Raw genomic sequence first — 17,765 nt, 5'->3', positions numbered from 1 at the left:
CAAAAACAACTTATTTTATCTTTATAGGGGTTTTCTGCTCCATTGTACTTAATGATACATAACCTGTCTGGGGGGCTAGAGGATAGCTAAACACAGTGGGTTCAAAAGACAAAACAAACAGCTAAAACGTTTTATGTGAAATTTCAAGAACTTTTCAAAGGGTGCACATCGCTGGCTTCAACTGGGCCAAGATCTCACTTCACAGCTCTAAAAACATTTCAGTAAATACTATTGCTTTTCTAATCCTATAGATTATCACAATACTTGATGGAAAACTGTTTGGAAATAGAGATGAGCTTCCTGACATCTAACTACTTTTCCAAAGTATCTAATGGCTTTTTGGAAGTTCTCTCTCTCAGGGGCCGCCACACGGGAGCATGCAAACCAAAATTTGGCAGCATGTTCAAGCTATGAATTAAAGGTAATTCACAGTTTGAAATGAATCAGCATGAGGTCCTTATGAAGAGTAATCAGACAGCAAGAGGATTTTACATGAAGGATTGTATATTGGATAATGCTACAAGTAATGTTGTTATTTGGAACGTTCAAATCAAGAAGCGCTGATGAATTCTTAATCTTGAAAGGATTCAATTTTAAAAACCTGGGATGCAGTCAACGTTGATGCATGATTTCCAGTTCAATCACATTAACCAAGTAATATTCATTTCCATCGGAATTAGGAAGAATGTATATATATGTCTAATTTTATATCTGCATTCCAATCACAAACCAGTCCAGATGTAATACACCCATGAAGATGAAAGTCAGTATTTCTAATTACAGTTTTTAATCAATGATATTAAAACATAAGAGCATCAATTGATCCCACCAGTGGTGATAGCCTGCTTTCTTTTATAGTGTACATTCATTTTCACTTAGCAAGTGTGGCAAGCTTTAATCACTAGACTAAGTATTGCCTGTTTGTTAGAAGTGGGAAGTTCCAAGGATATTCCCTCTGGGTAAACTGGAAAAGTCATGAATACAAGGGACTTACACTGCCATGTACAAATTATGATAAGTGAAACAACACTGGCATGTAATTGGAACTCCATTAGTCTTTAGAGAGCTGCAGTGCACCATATTAAAGGGACAAATAGCAAATGAAAATAGAAGGTCTGTCTGGTAAGATATCGTTCATCTTTCATATTTTGTTTTGTTTTATTAGTTAGAGGTTTCCTTTGCATCCTCTTGCTCTGGTAAGTTCTGAGGAGTTACCACCTGGGATTTGGAACAATGATAATCAGTCATGATTATATCGTTTTATTCCTCTCTGCCTCAGGCTTCTCCTATTGAGCACAGTACTAAGTAATGGGGACTAAAACATGCAAACCTTTTCTATGGACGGTTGCTTATAGAAGCAAACTCGCAAAGCATTTCAGCTGTTAAGTATTTTAAAATTCAGTGCCAATTAAAAGCCCTGTATCCATGAAGATAAGCCCATTATTCAAAATAATTTCTAAATTAGACTTCTAATTTGTTTTCATTATTCAGCTGGCTCACATACAGTTTAACCTTCCTGTCAAAATTAAGTTATTTCCTAATACATTCTTTTCTGTGATCTCTTTCTCCTGACGTGTTTATAAATCAGTTTAAAAGATTGTATGAACAGAATTAAATTAATTCTCTTATATTTTTCTGATCAATGTTGAATAATTTTTCTTGACTATCACAGGCATAATTATTGTCCTTGTAAGAATGCCTGAAACAACCTAACCAACTGCAGCCTTACCAGCTATGATGAGCATTAAAGCATTTGAATTTCATCTGATACTACATAAACTCTCATTAAATGAACATCTTTTACCCTGAACACTGAAATACTTTGTTCTCAAGTACGAAGCAGCACAGCTAAATATATGCTATCACTGAATTGTGACTACCAAAGTGTCAGTATTAATAGAGACAGGTAAATGACACACGTTAACATGTTTGGATTCTGGATGTATCTCCATGTGTGCTATGTTTGAGTTACCATTTTGGAAAACAGTAAGACTGAAAATCTGCCACAGGTTTCCCTGTATTTAAAGAGCTTTTCCACAAGCAACAGCATATGTTGTGTTGTCATGGCTTAAGTCTGAAACCAACCTGCCAATTTACATTTTTGTGGAATGAAATCTCATCCAAACTTCAGTGCAACTTCAAACATTAATTTTGAAAAACAAAGGTAGTTGGTAAATCTGAAAGTGTAACTCAGAATAGAGCAGAGAAGGCCACCACAGCCAGCACCTTCACACTTACTGATAAAATCCATATGAACTAACTTCTTCCATGCTCTCTTTTCACCATAATTTGGACCTCACCCTACTCCCTCTTAACTCTGACTTGTAAGCAAACTTCAGGTTCAGAACCCAGTCATTTACCTCACGTGCTTTTTCCTCCTGATGCTCCCTCCTCTAGTCAGTTTCATTCTTATTTTCATATCTTACTAGTTGTTTAGACATGAGTAGCCTGAGGTAAGCTGAGAAAATTGTCACCAAGATTCATGCGCACCATGCAGCAAAATAGTTGTAATTGGAAATGGGTGAGAAGCTTGAAAGAATGGATTTTGCAAGGAAGCTTGGCATTCATAATACCAGAATGGGCTTGAAACTCCCAATCTGTGTCCTAAATATCCTAGGTAAGGCTAACAGGCACTTCTAGTATCACAACTTAATCCTTTGCATCTTTCCTCTGAATCCCACTGACAACCCCAATAATCCACTACATTTTTCTCAGCTTTATACTCTCCATCCAGACAAACTTATATTGTCACCATTATCCTCTGGGCTAAGGGCTCAGCAGGGCTCCAAACCCTATCAGCTTTCTGGCCAGAGGGCTTATTTTTTATGAAGTGAAGTTCTCCCAACACCCCATGGGGCTAGGCCATGCTCGCTGCATTATCCTCCATCTTGGATAGCCCTTGGAGCCACAGATTCAGAATGTCTTTACCTTACATATGGGTCCTCCCAAATGACAAAAAAAACCAGGAAAGTTTTCTCCACTGCTGTGCTAATTACTGTTCTGAGTTCTAGGAAGAAGAGCCACTTGCCGTGCTTGTGCCTGTGCATCTTGCAAAAGTACACATTGAGAATTTGCTAATGCTGTAACCATAGCTTCCTGAAGACTGGATGTAGCCCTAGAGGAGGAGGGAGGTGTCTGTAGCCTTAGCCCAGCAGGTGCAAACCGATTGTTTAATTAAAATCCATGTTACAGAAAGCATAGGGTCAAGAGGAGTCCAGAAAATTGGCAAATAGAAAGTCATTTCCTAATTCCCACGAGGGATTTTTTATCCTTAAAGATAAAAATAGTAAAAAAAAATAAAAAAAAATTCTGCGGGTTGTTTAGCTTTCAGGAAATTGTCTCTTATTGAAAAGTCTTGTTTAGTCAAAATTCTTCAAAAAAGATTTTCCAGGTTTAGAAAGTAAGATGTTGACTCATCTACCTTGTATCAACAAGAAAGACTTCAGTGTAGCTGTCAGGCTCAGCTCACTGTAAAAGTAGTAAATATCTCCAGTAATGAGGGGATTGCTTTCACAACTACTTACCTGCTGTATATTTCATGTAAGTATTTGCTTTTTTGGTACCACATGCATTTTACTGCATTTTGAGTACCTATATGTCTTTTCTGCAGAGAGAGAGGAATGTAAATCAGTGCTGCCCATTTTTGATTTAGCATGAATTTCAATAGTTCCAGACAAATTGGAAAGCCTATACAAATCATACAGTTTCAAGTCTGGCTGTGTGCTAGACTGGAATTTTTGGTTAGGTCAGACTTTTATCTCAGCTTCTTTTTGTGGTTCTTTATGGGGAGATTGAAGAGGAACTGAAACTGGTGACCTGTCTTGACCTTTAGTACTGGATTAAAATTCCAACTTGCTGCCATGGCAACAGGCCTTGAAAATTAGATCCTGACAGAAGCAGGGAGAAACTTAAAACTGCAACTGCAGCACTGAACTGAAGAGAGGTTGCTTACAGCTGTCAGTGACAGGCTCTTAATTGAAATAATCTGCCTTTCTCTGTACTTAAAAAAAAAAAAATCCAAGGGAGTGAGAACGGAAAATGGTATCTTGATTGTTTTAGGGAAAAATCTGCTGCAGTGCAAAGTAAAACACATCATGAAGCATCCAGTACAACTGGGCTCTGATACTAGAGGTGGCTGCAAATGAGCCTGCATGGCAAAAGTGGACCTAGGCATGCGCTCATAGAGGTCTAAACCACTCAGACCAAGCCACTAGCAGGAGCCAGAGAGTGGCCGCTGTTAAACCACAGGTTAACTTTCTGCTTGTTTCATTTAACCAGACATCAGAGAACAAAGTAAACGTAATAGTGTTGCATCTGATGCCCAGGATCCATGGAATTATCTTCTCTGTAAGTGGAAAGGAATAAACTTAAGCTAGATAGTGGTATTTCGGATCAAGTGTAATAAAAGTTACTCATTTTCCAATCTAATCAATGCAACAGCCAGAGATGATAATGCAAGTCCTTCACTGCTGAAGGAGGTTGTTTTTCTTCCCATAAAGAGCAAAACATGGAGAGAAAAGGTGCTGAGGGTCACATAATGAATTTCCTGCTCCTTTCCATTTGATCCAGGAATCCTCCTTATCCCCAAATCCAGTAACTGTGAAGATCAGATTGTAGCAACTCCCCGTGTTAACTGTAGCTTTCTTAAAACAGATGAGGGTCCTGAGGGTTCTCTGAGGGCCGCAATCTCATTCTCCCCTTCTCATGGTGAGAATGGGCCATAATGACCACCTCATCACCAACGGGACTCCTAACAGCTTCTTTTCCTAAAGTCCCTGTAGGAATTGCTACCTTCTTTATTAAAAAAAAGAATTAAAGAAAAATCATTAAAATGGATAGGTTTTACATTCTAGATAAAGGAGACTTCTTAATCGTTAAACAGATAATGTTGAATTGGATTAGATGCTCTGTATAGCTAGATAACCATAGTTATGTAGCAGTAGAATCAGATTGGATTGTAGGTGTTGTGTATAACTAGATGAAAATTTAACAGCTGTAGGTAGATGTTAATTTTTTTGAAGAATTAGTTTTGTCAGAGCTTCATGTTCGCAGTCGCTGCAAAATCCTAAGACCATGTTTGGAGTCTGATTTCAAGTGGAGGATGTGCACAGAAAAATACTTCCTTTAGTTTTCTTTACACCATACTGCTGGTGTATTTGATTTGTTACCTGTTGGTGAATTGTATGATTATAGGTGATCACAACTATAAAGTTTTGGATAATGTATTTTGTATCATTCACTGCATGGTTTAGAGATAATGATTATCGCTAATACTGTCCATTATCGAGAGCAGGTAACCATTAGGTAAGTGCAGGTTGCTTTGAAATGATGCATTATAATCTCATCTTAAAAAAAACTCTGATTTCTGGAATAGACTGTTGACATAATACACAGCAGAAAGCAGGTGAGTAGATGAGCCATTTTCTAACAAAGGGAAATAAAATCCACTTAACATTTCTCAGTTATGTGCTTCAGTAATGTCAGGCAGTTAAAAATAGAGGCCATTCATTTGAAATTTCGAGTGTCAAATTAGTTCCTAGAGCAAGTTAGTTATATCAGACGAGTTACAGTCAGAGATGAGTTTGGCCCATCCCAGCATACACCTGCCACTGTTACCATTTCCTATAAAAGCACCACTAATTCTGCCTTTAATTACTGTCAGACTGTAATATGGAGCCCTGGAGTGTCTGGCAATAAACTTGTGTTTTGCCAGGAGGGAAGGTAAAAAGACATTTAAATAGGTTTTTAAAATAAGCATGAAATCTCTGAAGATGTACTGTTGTAGTGTATGCTGTATATCAAAATATATACGCATCTAGTTGTAACAATGGCTTTGTAAACACATTACTGAGCAAACTATGAAAAGTAATCCACCAAGGAGCTGTTTCCTTAACTCATAAGCACTAAGTTAAGAGACCAGTGCCATAAAGTAGATATGTGCAGTTAAAAAATACTTCCCTTTTTTTGTGAGATTATTTTATTTCAAGCCCAATGGATAGTTCCTTTTTATTTTAGATGCGTATATTTTTATGCTTGGAAATATCTGTATTTAAGGAAAAAGTCAGTCTTCCTTTCAAAGGGCATGAATAATTCATTAACACACGAGCAAGGGGCAAACAATGCTTAAGGGTGGCATGAACTTGCCCGCATGCACCATGGGCAGCCATGGTGTCATGCAGTCCTACCACAGCTATCTACTAGCTTTTTGTGGAATTATAATATTGCAATGAGTAATGAGAAAAGTCTTCAGCTGTCATTGCGTTCAGCAGCCTCCAGGCATGGCCTGAGGGATGATTGGAGCCCACCTCCTAAGGCATGCAGAGCCTCCTGACTCCCAAACCCCCACAGTGGCTTGGTGATCTTTCATCCACTGTGGGGCAGCCCCACTGCAGCAGGACTGCAGGCTGCTTACCCAGCTGCACGTGTACTTAGGTTTTATGGCTGCTTGGAAGGCCAGATTCCAAATAATCCTGGCACAGCTGTCTATCAACTGTGCACATCACTTGCCTTTATGTCCCCACCCCAAATCAGGTCAGAGCAGCCTGCTATGAATGGGGAGGTTGTGAGGTGACCTATTGCGTGGTGTGGATCATTCAGATCTCATGTTGACTTCTTGCCTAATGCCTGGCTGAGGATCCTTCCCATCATACAGCATTCAGTGTTAAGAAGGGAAAGGGAGTCACAGCCAGAGTGTGATCTGAATTCTGGGCTGATGAGTTTTTTTGCTTTTCCTTACCATGTCTTCTTTCAATGCAGCCAGCAGAGCTGCTGGGAACTACAAGAGAAGTTCACAGATAATATGCAGCTCCCTTTCAGAGGGATTTTATTCAGGAAACTGCAAAACTTGAGTAAGAGAAGGTGTTAAGTGAATTATGTACAAACTGGATATGGAATTAGTCTGCCGTAGCTAAAAATCTGCAAAAGACATGTATTGCCAATTGCCTTCATTTTTTGTATTTTTTTAAAATTGTGCAGACATGCAAATACTGAGCTAATATTATATTTCTTCTTCAAAATACAGAATTGTCTATGCTATTTTCTTTAGCTGGCGTTGCATACTATTATTATTAATGGACTCTTGTGGATTAAAAAAAAACTACTCAGGATTGATATAAGTTATATCTTGGACTACGTGGAACACAGCTCAGATGGATTAATATCAGTGAGAGACCAATCACTGATTTTGTTTGCTTTGTCTCGACCTGTAGAAGAAGTAGCTGTTTAGGGGACTGATGAAAATTTGCGTGGATTAAATCTCGACTATGACTGGTCATGGTGCTGTTAGAAGTAGTTGGAGATTGAGACTGTAGAGAAGAATGAGCACTATGCCTGGTTGTGAAGATTTTCCGGGACTTTTTTATTAGTGTAACAACAAGGCACTTCAGCATTGCTGTTTTTTTAAAGACTAAAGGCTTTAATAAGCATCTGTTCCTGTGCAGTAACTTTTTAAAAAGTCCATTCTGATAGGTACCATTTCTTCACATGTTGTCTACAGAACATGCACTATGCATCATATTAAAGAAAGAATAAAGCAAACATAATGAATCTATTAAATTGTAATGGCTCCCAATCGTGACAAATTTCCAGATTAAAGCTCATCGAATACACATTTAAATGATAGATGATAATGGCTTGGAAAGAGCCATTATGATCTATTTCATCAATAATCCACATTTTTTTGCCTTGTAACTACACCAAGGATGAACATAATGGATAGAGCCTGAAGTAAAAAATATTTTGTTTGTGGAAGAGAATCAGAGAAAAGAATTTCTCAGATTAACAAATTTAAGTGGTTGTTACTGTTTGTTTATACTGTTTGTCCATGACAGATTTTTCCCATTATTAATATTAATCATTTACAGCACCAAAGCTTATAGTCAGAAAAAAAAATGTGGCTAGTCTTAGTATCCCTCAGACTGCAGTTGATTTCACTGTGTTTTGGAAAGAGTAATTTAACAGAATGAAAAGGATGCACAGTCAAACATGTCAGGTTTTCTGTTGGTAATTGCTCAGCACTCATGAGCTCCTAGTCCCACAAAGTTGTTAGCATCATTCAGGTGGGTTTGTCACAAATCTGTCACATTTCCTTTACTGTGTGCTGGGATTTGTCATGACTTCCCGGGACAGCCTGCAGGGTACTCAAGCAGTTCCCAAGTGCTTTCTTTTCAATCTGTATGGGGTTGATGTGTTTCAGCACTCGCATGCATGCGTGTGTAGGAGAACTGTTGGGGTTTTCATAGAATCACAGAATGGCTTGGGTTGGAAGGGACCTTTAAGAACATCTAGTTCTGCCCCCCCAGCTCAGGCTGCCCAGGGCCCACCCAGCCCGGACTTGGGCACCTCCAGGGATGGGCACCCACAGCTCTGGGCAGCAGTGCCAGGGCCTCACTGCCCTCTTGCTGAAATATCCACCTAATATCTACCCTCTTTTAGTTTAAAACCGTTCCCCCTTGTCCTATCACTCTCTGGTTGTGTAAAACGTTACTCTCCTTCCTGTTCATAAGCTCCCCGCGTATACTGGAGGGCCGCATGAAGTCTCCCTGAAGCTTTCTCTTCTCCAGTCAGAACAAGCACAGCTCCCTCAGCCTGAGGTGCTCCAGCCCTCTGTTTTGTTATCAAAAATTTCAAGTTGTACTGAAACAAAAATTTCCTGCTGAGAAAGAGAGGTGAAAGTAGACCTGAGCATTCTGTTGTTTTCCTAGAGGATGATACTAATGGGAAAAAAAACCAACAAAACTATCCAGTGTTGTGTTGTTTTTTTGTTTTTGTTTTTCTTTTTGTTTTTTGCTTTTTATTGCCATGAATTCTGATTGATCCCCAAGGGATTTAGATAATATGCCATGGCAGTCTGACAGAAATTCTGAAATTCTGACTGGAAAGTAGCAGTTAATCTAAAGCTGAAATTTTTTAAATTAATCACATATTTTCATGTGCAACATTCAAAAGTTAAATCTGTTGCAAATAGGAACTGTGGTGGATCCATTTGCCTTCCTGTGTTTCTGGGAAAATGGAGTGATTTAACATTGGAGTACTATCCACTAGCATTTAGTCACACTAAGTCGTCTTACCTAGTAGTGTCATTAATCTGAAGGACTTGAAGGTCCATTTGAAGAACCACATTTACCAAGTACTTCTGGGCATTTTCTGTTTTCCAGTAGCGTACCATTGCCACTAACTGATGGGGAGCCATTTAGCAATAAAGAAGACGGCTGGTATGTCATCTGAGAAAAAAAGAGCAAGGTCTACTTCTAGAGACTAGATAGTCCTTTTGGCAACATCCATGGTTTAGGTAGATCTCTCCAAAAACAATTCCTTGTTATTTTGATTTTTTATGTATAGCACATGACTCCCATGCTCCAGTGGGAGCTAAACACTTCAAACGATTTTTATATGGAATCTGTAGCTATTCAGTATTGATAGCATCCCTTACTGCATAATGTTTTGAATTATAGAAGAGTGGATGGGGGACTTTTTAACTTTGAACACATGCTTTGTGTAAATTCTCGAGTAAAGCATAAGCTTACGATGAATTTTGTAGCCCTTCTCCTGAAGGCTGCATATCAAGATATTCCTAATGCCTGTGCCAGGAGACACTGGGGCTGGTAAGACATTCACAAGTCCCTGCAGGGATGGGAGTTGTGAGGACAGCTGTGGTGTCACCCAGCATTAGAGCTCCCAGAGCCAGTCCACACAGACCATGACAGCATCAGGTAGAAACCCTGCTGGATTGCCACAATAGCATAATGCTTGCCATCACCAAAGGGCCAAGAGCTGTGCTGGCTCCTGCACTGGCATCAGTTTGGTCACTGTGAGCTAAAAATCACTTTACACACACCATGATACAGTGGAGACATGGCCTTAATTCTTCAGAGGTGTGGAGACTAAGCCCTGATCTGCAAACGATGAGTGCGGAGTTGGGCTCTGTGTATTTATAACCTGGTCGCTCCTTGTGTGGCCTGCTCCAGCCTCCCAAATCCCTGTGCAGTCATGTGAGGTGCTGTTACGGACAGGATCATGACTTCAAAACTTGTCATTAAATATTCCTCTCAGCAAAGTTTGGTTTGTAGGTGCTCTTCGGGAGGGGTCAGTCCTGAGTGTTAAAAAAACAGCTCTATTTTTAGGCTTTTTACATAATAAGATTTTCTCAAATGACTTGCTGCAATAAGTGGGTCTTTTTAAATTTGAAAAGTTCAATTCTAAGTTCAGAGGTAGCCCTCAGGCACTGTGGTGGAAGATCCTTGTATGTATTACGGAGTGATTATTGACAGAGTTTAACTTCATTGACCCTGCTCGCCTAATTCCTAACAAATTTTCTAAATGTGCTCTCTAAAATCCTTACAGAGCACTGCAGACTTTGGGTAATTCCAGAGCTGCGTCTGAGATTATTGCTTTATTACCTTCCTTCTTTCCATTCCCTTTCCTGGGCTGACTGGTCCTCTGACATTTCTTTTTTAATATATTCTAAGCAGAATACGTGTGTTTGTCCTTCCTATATCTTTCCACCTAGCATTTATCCAGGGCATCTGATCTATTCTGTTGATTCAGGCACTTTCCTCCTCCTGCTCTAACCCATCTCAGCAATGTGCTTGTTTATGCGAAAAAAAAACACAAAAGTTCTTTTCAGCAATGCAATAGCTTTGCCAATGAGTTCAGTGAAAACAGATGGCTTGTTTATTCCTCTCTTGATGACTGAGAATGTTCTGAAAATCAGTAAACTTTCTACCTATCTGACTTCCTCTGTGCAGACTTGCATCTTTCTTCCCAACATCTGCCATGACTTTGGGTTTCTTGCTGGATGACTGGGCTGATTCATTTTCCCCATACTGTTGAGCTTGCACAATAGAGGGGTAAAAACCATACTTGAATTGGTAAAGAAAAACAGAATATTTAATTCCTCCACAGAATTCTGCTGTTGACTGCTTATATCTCCCTACTGTATAAATTAAGTACATTTTGAGCTTAAGTGTTTTTATTATTAGGCACTACTGAGGCTGTTAAAAGCAGATAAATTGTTTGGATTTTAGAGAAAGTTTCGTAAATTTTCACAGAATGAAAACTGAAAGGAAATATTTGCTTTAAGAAGAAAGGTTAGGAACTTTGGGAGTCTTCATGCCCCTTTTTCATTTTTTCCATCTACAATAGAAAGACTGAAATTGGGAAAACAAAAACAGAAGTAAATAATTGGGCATGTTTGCAGTGGCTGGAAAGAAACTCTATTAAAGCAAATTTGAGTATAATTGAGAAAAAAATCACTTTTTGTAGACGTAACTCATCAAAAAACTTTTCTTTCCAGTCAGATATCAATGAAAATTGTAGAAATGTGTTTCAGTACATTGATTTTTTTCTCTCCATTCATGGACATCTTGCATACGTATGTCTATTTGCCTACATCATATTCACATCCTGGTAAAAGACCTTGTAGTAATGCCAATTTATGTCCATGAAGTTTAACTTAAACTGGAAATTTTCCATTCAGGATATTAGCCTGGAATTATCTTTTGGGTGACTATTTCACTCTAAACAATTTTCCTAGAAAAAAGAGTAGAGAAAAACACATCTTCTCATTGCTTTATGTTAAAATCCCCCGGTTGCATCATTGGCTTTAAATGTAGTAAGCCTCAAGAAACTGCTGGCTAATAACACAACTTTTCCCTAATTAGGCCCAAGCAGGAGACACGGATGTCATCCAGGGAAGTTTCTTTGCATGGTGGCCTTATGTCAGGTTGAACACAGGAATGCAGAATGTGTGAATGTTGCCTTTGTAATACATTCTCACATGCGTAATTGTGAGTCAGAATATATGTAGAGAATGAAGTAGAGGAAATGAGGAATGATAACTGAATAAAATCAGCTTAACTCTGCCTTTCAGCATCAGCTCTGTTCCTGTTTCTATTGCGAGCTTCTGTATGGGGCTAAGGAATGGAGACTGAGAATTGAATTACAAGGTTGGTTGGTAACAGCAATTTGTGCAAAACATAGCTCTCACTTTCTCACCCACTGAGTGCCTGACCTGGCAACCTTACTCACACTCCTCGCAGATGTGTTTGTCCAGGTGTGCAGCCTGTGTGTGTGATGCTCTAAATAATGATAGGTGCTGATCATGCTGCTTGCAGTACTAAAGAGAGATGTTTAAATGTACAGAGATGAGCATGATGCACAGTAGATGAAGAAAAGCAATAGGGTGAGAGAGAGATAAATTTGTTGTTAAGACACTGAAGTGGAGCTCGGGAGAATTTTATTTTAATTCCAGCTTCCTGTATGACCTTTGGGAAACTACACCTGGGTTCTCAGTCTGTAAATACCAATCGTGGATTTTTTCCTATTCCCTCTTTTCAGTTTAGATGGTATAGTTGCTACAGCAAGGACTCTTTTGTGCTATGTCTTTGTGCTCACCTAACACAAGAGACAGGGAACCTTCTCTGTGGGTGCAGTGGCATGTGTGAGAGGTGACACAAAGGTGTGGTTTGAGGTAGGGAGGAAAGAAATGTGAAGCCACAGGATGGATATCCATGTAATTACTTCAGAACTTACAGAATTTAATATAGGAAGCTTGGGATAAACCTGATGAAAACACGACCTATTACAGACTAAGATCATTTGTAATTTCTGTGAAACTCCCTAACATAAGAGGCTTCTGTAAAAAACCTGTTAGTTTAATCTCTGGCAAACTCTAATAGGGCTTTTCACATAAGCTGTTTATTAGCATGCATTTGAGATGAGTGCATTACCCATGAGTAGTGAACTCACAAGTGAGTTATGCGGGTAATCCCAAACAAGTGCCAATAAAACTTTTATAACACATAGCATCATTATGGAATTTGTTTATGCCACATATTTTACAGGAGGGAAAAACCATGTTAGTCATATATTAGAAGGTTTATGATTTTTTTTTTAACTGGTGCAGTTTTCACATCACTCTCCCTCTAAAGCCAGGCCAAGTGAACACCCGCCATCCTAGAAGGAAGGGAAAATTACAGCAAATGCATTTTTGAAATCTCTCTGAAAATGAAACAAGGAGCAGATTCTAATCTCCTTACTCATACCAACACCACCTTACTCCCCAAATAGCCCCACAGATTTCTTTGGGACCATTTGTCAAGTGAAGTGTTATTTGACATGTGCAGCAATACTCAGAATTGGCTCAATATAAACTAGCTTTTCCCATTTAAGCCCTCTGAAGCTTGCTGTCTTCAGTGGTTAGAAACACATTTATTTTGTTTTTAATCCCATCAAAAAGAAGCATTCTCATGCTGGTCAGAGGGCTTATTTCAGCCCTCTATTACCAGACGTGGGTGATGTGAAGCTGAATCCCAGCACTTTTTGAAAGGCAAGATAGAGAAAAGCCCTCCTAACAAGGTGGCTGGCAGAGAGAGCTCACTGCTTCCCTCTCCATTGGGTAGGTTGGTTTTGGGCTCCAGAGAGGGAGCAGTTTGGGCCCATTCCACTTGCAGCAGCTGGAATCAGCAGCATTACAATGCCCACCTTGTACCAGTGATACAGCAAATATAAAGTCTATTACATCAGTGTAAAATCTTTGTGTCACTTCAGTGTATTGTCTGCTATGTCCAGATTCAGAGCTCCTTCTCCTGAGAGCAATTATTTCACCTTATAGACTTTCATCTTTTATCCTTCATAATATAAACATCATAAGAGATATTTTTTATATATCTTTCTTTTGATTATTCTTTTCTTTGCTGCTGTGTTAATTTAATTGTCAAGATCATAGATCTTGAGCTGGTAGGCATAAGTCAATGGTAGAACTCAACCTGACTTTATTGAGAGCAGGATCAGGCCATAAATGTCCTGGGCTTGTTCCTTTGTCTCACTTAAAATAACTGCACCGATCTGCTGATGGCTAATCAAGGATTGCTGCTTACAGCTCCACGCGTAACCTAGCTATCTCCACATTAACCTCCTCCTTTCATTTCCTTGGTTATGTTGAATAGGAAACAGATATTGAACTGCATTTACGTTCATAGAAACCATTTGATTAATTGACTGTGCTTTGAACTCTCGTGACCCAGCGTTGAAATATAGCTCAGGCAAAAGTGAAGAAGACCCACGATGGGATGGGGCTATAAAAGAGCACCAGTAAGCTGTCTGTGGTCAGCCTGCGTTCACGTTCATGTTTATCCTTGTGGAACTTGGTAAAAGTAAAGACAGATGTCCAGCTTATCTCATGGAGTGAATATCAATAATAATATGTACTGATGCTGCTCACTGCAAGTCGAGCCTACTCCTGCTGTCACTATGTCTTTATGCATCCACAGGGAGAAAACCTGGAAGGCAGGGGAAAAAATGTGAGTATTGCCAGAAATCCCTGTAGGCTATCTGAGAAGGAGCGGATGTGCAAAGCATTTCCTTCTGCATAAACATTTAGAAATCAAGCTCTCATAAGTCAGGGATCCACCAAATGTGGTGTGAAGAGCCAGATGAAGCCTGCCTTCTGGCATGCCAGCATTTGCTGATTGATTTGGAATGCAGAAGGGCCCTTTTTATTTTTATTTTAAAATTTGAACCACATCTTAATACAAATCAGGTGAAAAATAAATTGAAAAATAGCAAGCCTGAGATTACAGATGTGCCGGCTTCATATTGTTCAGTTTAGCTGAGGTCGTAGTCAAACCCATCAAGTTCACATCGTTTAGTGTATGGCCACTGAGGTAATATTCAAACAAAAGAAAAGCAGTCAGAATACTGATACACTCTTACTTTGCCAGCTGGCCTCATTCAGCTGTACAAAGCACACTGGCTTCAGCTACACAAGGAACTCTAAATCAGTAAGGAACATGGGTTTGTAAAGGATATTCTGTTCCAAACAGCCTATTTATGCTCCAGTTCTCTGACTTCAGATCAGTCATAAAAGGGAAATACCTCTCCTAATATTCAGTTGCATATTCTGAAATTTAAAATCTAAGAGCTACGCTAATGATGATACAGTTCATTTAGACAGAGGAATTTTTCGGTGGAGGACATTTGTATTCTGCTCGGTGGCTTAGAAAAAGCTTGAATTTCCTAGAAAGCCTACAAGTAGAATTACTGGCAGCCGTTCCTGTTTCGTACTGGTGGTGTTGCCATGCTGGTTCCCTGCACACAGGTATAGATTTATGTAGATTAATTTGGTATAGTACAGTGAATTGCCACTGTGATATATATTTTAGAATTACTTCCTAGCACAGCCTAATGGCTGAAATCAAATAAAACATAAAAGCAGATTTATATAGATTGCTGTATAAATCAGATAAAGCTTTATGTTACCTAGCATTGGTAATGGAAGCTTTTCCTGCAAATAATATAGAAGTTATTCATGTAATATTTTCATTATTTCAGTGAGAGTAAAGCAACAAAAAAGAAGAAAAGAAATAAACAAGCCTATCGGGCTTAGCCACCATTAAACATCATTAACTATAATTTTGCCTGACAAGTTCTCTCATCTGATGATGGGTGAAATGGTAGAAAAGTAGACTGAAGAATTGCATAAACCCTGATGAAATATGCCCTTGTATTCTAAGCGTGCACAGTTCAGTCAGTTAAAATAGAGCAATTTGTTATGCTTTAGCAGCTAGAGCTTAATCTGGTTTTAAATAGATCTTTTTTTCTTTTACTTCTCGCCGAGATTTAACTAGTTTGAGAAGATGCATGATGCAGTGTTACACAATAGCTCTCGCACACACCAGTTTGCTTTAAGATAACTTTATTAGTGTACTGACGTTTAAAATAACTCATGGGAGCGTAGATAGGCCTTTAAACAACAACTAATGTATTCGAGGGATTTTGAAACAAGTTGATAAAGGCATAATGAGAGAGAAAAGATGAATACAGAGTGGAGAGCCGGGAGATGGTGTAATGGGCTCAGCACCTCTTGAGCCCTGGCAGTGCCACCGGGCATCCCCATTCCGTCAGCCTCCCCGGGATGATGATCCTTGCAGGCCGCCTTGCAGGCCGTCCGTCAGTTTTTACACCGGACACTTCCAATATCGAACTGTTGTAGCGAAGCAGTATGAAACACTTTGGCCTCCCATTGTCAAAATGAGTCTGGAACGTTTAGAGAAATAGCCTCACGTCATGTAGGCAAAACTATCAGCTGCCTGTATTCAAAGTGTGCAGTGCGATTCCTCCAGGCGGGGAACATATCACCTCTCGCTGGTGGAATATTTTGACTGTAGTTATTTTGTCTGATATTAGCCTGCAGTTTTCCACTTATTCATTAGATCCATCAGCCCTTGTTGTTTTTCACTTGTAATTCTGTAATTATACCAACTGTGATAAACACTTTCTTACCTCTTGAAGAAATGCATCTCAGTGCCTTTGCATATGAAAGCAAATAAGCATATAACTGAATGTTTGCACCATGGATTGATGCAAGCAGATGCAGGACTTGTGGGTTTACATCAGAACCCACAGAAATGGAAGAGGGAAACTTTTTCAAGAAACGATATGTATGCGTGTGCAAGCAGTTGAGAGACCAAGAGTCACCAAATTCTTATAACTGTGCCCAGCTGGCACAGATTGCACTGACGTAACACTGGGGCCTCTCACCCTCAGGTTACCTGTTCAAATTCAAAGCAGATTTGTAGCGAGTAGAGGCCATTACATTCTCAGAGCCATTCAGTGCCCTGCATGAAATGCATTGAAGGTCTCAGTCCTAGTCTAATGGACGTGTCCAAATCCAGAAACTATAATTTTAATTGGCACTCCTGTTGATGGAGGCAGCATGGAGGCTAAGGGTTGAACAGGCCTACAGATTGAATTTACTCTCCTTGTTCAGGCCTGGGTTAAAAACCAGTAGAGCTGAGAGCAGGATGTTTGCGTAAATGCTGTACGATAGGAATATTTTTTGAATTGAGAAAAGACTGCAAGTTTCAAAAGCATTTGTGAAGCCTTAAGTCTCACAGAAAACCTTAACTTTTGTTCATTTAGAGAAAAAAAACCAAACTGCTAGCAATGTTCGTTCAGCTGCCTGAAACTTTGAGGTATCTTATATAAAAAAAAAGTTGGGAAAAATATGTTCCAATTACAAGTCATAAAATACCAGGAAAATTAGTTAAGGGACTGTATGTACTATGCCTCCATATGAATGAATGACTGTTTAAACAGAACCAGATCTACTGGTCTTACAAATATATTTTCCTAGAAGAAATTTACTGTTTCCTAACAGAAAGGAAAAAGAATAGCCTCCCCTCACACACACACTCCAAAAAAGAAAGAAAGAATATGTCCCTGACCGATTGCCTGAAGCAGCTCTGTGACCATGAGTATGCATTGTCTTCAGAGACCATATATTGCTAAAACTCCTTGATGGAATGAGTTTTAATTTGGTTTACAGAACGCTTTAGGGGTTATGGCTCTCTACAAATTAGACCACAGGAGCTATAAAATGAAGGATGTCCTCCCTAATTAGAAACAGTGGAGAGGCCTGGTGTTCTTCCTAGTTATAGCCTCATGGGTGCCCTCTCACATCTAAACTGGGCAGATGCTTCTCTAGTAACTGTCGTCTAGCTTTTTCCTGGAATTGATCTGTTGTCCAATTTTCTGTCTCCAGTTCTGAACACACCTTCCTTTGCTGTGGTGGTATACCCCTGAGCTAAGCTCTGAATGGCAGCTGCAAAACAAAAATGTGTATGTTTCTTGGCAATCTGCCACCACTAGCAGGGTAGCTTCTTTGTTTTAAATATTAGAAAATGGTTTTCAAACTCAGGTGTACGTGGCAGTCAGTTTAGCTGGGTTCCTTTTGCAGTGTGCAGCTGTACTCGTTTCCTCATTCC

The 17,765-nt window shown here is 39.3% G+C and overlaps 1 protein-coding gene across 1 annotated transcript in view; it reads left to right on the top strand.

Annotated features, from left to right (window-relative positions):
* Positions 1-17,765, top strand: part of AFF2 (AF4/FMR2 family member 2) — a 250,541-nt gene that overhangs the window by 120,809 nt on the left and 111,967 nt on the right. The window lies entirely within an intron of this gene.

Source organism: Numida meleagris, chromosome 8 (genome assembly GCF_002078875.1).
Source record: "Numida meleagris isolate 19003 breed g44 Domestic line chromosome 8, NumMel1.0, whole genome shotgun sequence".
Taxonomy (NCBI): Eukaryota; Metazoa; Chordata; class Aves; order Galliformes; family Numididae; genus Numida; species Numida meleagris.
Note: the sequence above shows the minus strand (reverse complement) of the source record. Positions and strands in the feature narration are given on the sequence as shown.